The sequence below is a fragment of the Penaeus monodon genome, chromosome 19 (genome assembly GCF_015228065.2).
Source record: "Penaeus monodon isolate SGIC_2016 chromosome 19, NSTDA_Pmon_1, whole genome shotgun sequence".
Taxonomy (NCBI): Eukaryota; Metazoa; Arthropoda; class Malacostraca; order Decapoda; family Penaeidae; genus Penaeus; species Penaeus monodon.
The window spans coordinates 45,226,912-45,228,602 of record NC_051404.1 but is presented as its reverse complement, the minus strand read 5'-3'; the positions used below and the strand labels follow the sequence as shown (position 1 = coordinate 45,228,602).

The 1,691-nt window shown below is 32.5% G+C and overlaps 1 protein-coding gene across 3 annotated transcripts in view; it reads left to right on the top strand.

Annotated features, from left to right (window-relative positions):
• The window catches only part of LOC119585260 (high-affinity choline transporter 1-like), a 75,683-nt gene that overhangs the window by 65,023 nt on the left and 8,969 nt on the right, over positions 1-1,691 (top strand). The window lies entirely within an intron of this gene.

Here is a 1,691-nt window from a genome sequence, read left to right as displayed (position 1 = left end):
CTGTCGTCCAACTATGAAAAGCTAGTACTTCATTCCTTATTTTTCCAGTATTTTCAGTATGAGAGTCCCACCCTCGCAATTCAAGTTTTGTATGCATTAAAATATGACCTTCATACTAGAATAGCTGCGTGTTTGAATGTGAAACGCCTGAATCAGAAATAATGTGGGGTGCCTTTCTTTTTTAGCAGGACGTAGCACTGAACGTCTAAAAGAAACTCTATCCCCTTATAGATATTCCATATTCTTATTACATTGGGATATTATGTAAAATTCCGCTAAGAGGGCAGCTTTTACCCGTTATCTAAGGATGCTAACGTGTATTTGTATAAGTGGAGTTAGTCATATTACAAACTGACTTTTAAAACTATCCTGTATAAGTACTAACTTTATCCCCTATACCTTTCATCACTGACGAGGATAATTTTTGCATGTAGCTTCTATGTTCTGATATCATAAGGGTGATTACACGGAAAATGGTATAACAGCATCGTGATCACCTGGATTTCGCACTACTTTTACTGCTAAGTATATTTACTTCCCTACATGGAAATTCATTTAGACTGCCTAAGCATGATGTGATACTTTACATTAGATATAGAGCATGCAGAAATCAGGAATTCATAATCTTTGCATCCGTCTTTTGAGGACATTGTTTTCCCTTAGACAAAGCTTGATACGTATGCAGTGGAAAGACTGTATAGTGTAATAGTTGCATTCAGAGTAAATAGTAATTGCAAAAGTAAAACTATGGACATGTATTAGCATCTGCCATAAAAACTCAGAACATAAGAATAATTATCTTTTAATACTGCAACGTTGAGATATCCCATAAATTGTATTAAAAAGGAAGAAAACATTGAATCTTCCATCAAATACTATTACACAACTTTGATCTGATAGCATTTAATTGCCACCTTTGATTAATATCAAATCAGTAAGACATAATCTATGACGATTATTGTTTTAAAAAATGGTATGAACCACAACCGTCACTTTTTTTTTCTTAGACTGCATAGTAATTTTGTTTTTGTTTGAAGCTTAGTAGAAATCGTTTTCTTTTTGCATGAACAAATGCTTCCCGAATTGCCATTGCATGCGCAACAGAAAATCATGTTTAATTCTTCGCTGAAAGGAATCTTGGAGCACATATATTCTATATTTAAAATCAAACTTTGATCATTAATAATGTAACTTCCTTGGAAAAGAACTTACTAAAGAAATGTTTCTTGTTAGATTTTGCTACAACTGTTTGGTCTGTTTCTTGTAAAATGATGATATCAAGACATTATTGATATTTTTGGTTGTTTCAGCTATGTCATGCTCCGTACAGGTTGGATGTGTAAGTCATAGTAGAGAGTAAGTCCAAATATGTGTATACTATATCAGTAGTTGATCAATAATGACTTTATTATAACATTACCAGTACATCACTTCCATTATTTGCATTTCAGGGAGGGTAAAAAAATATTTTTATTTCTATTTTGTATGTCTCGGGAGAGGCAGTCTAGAATAGTTTAATCATAAATTTGATTCTTTCACTTTAATTATCTTATTGCTACTTTTATAGGAAATAAGATTTATAGGAAATCTTCCTCCATACTGGTTTATTAAAATTTTAATTGAATCTACGGACAGGATACTGCATGTTTATCCTCGCAACTATACAGTCACACTTGTAGCACATGTTAATG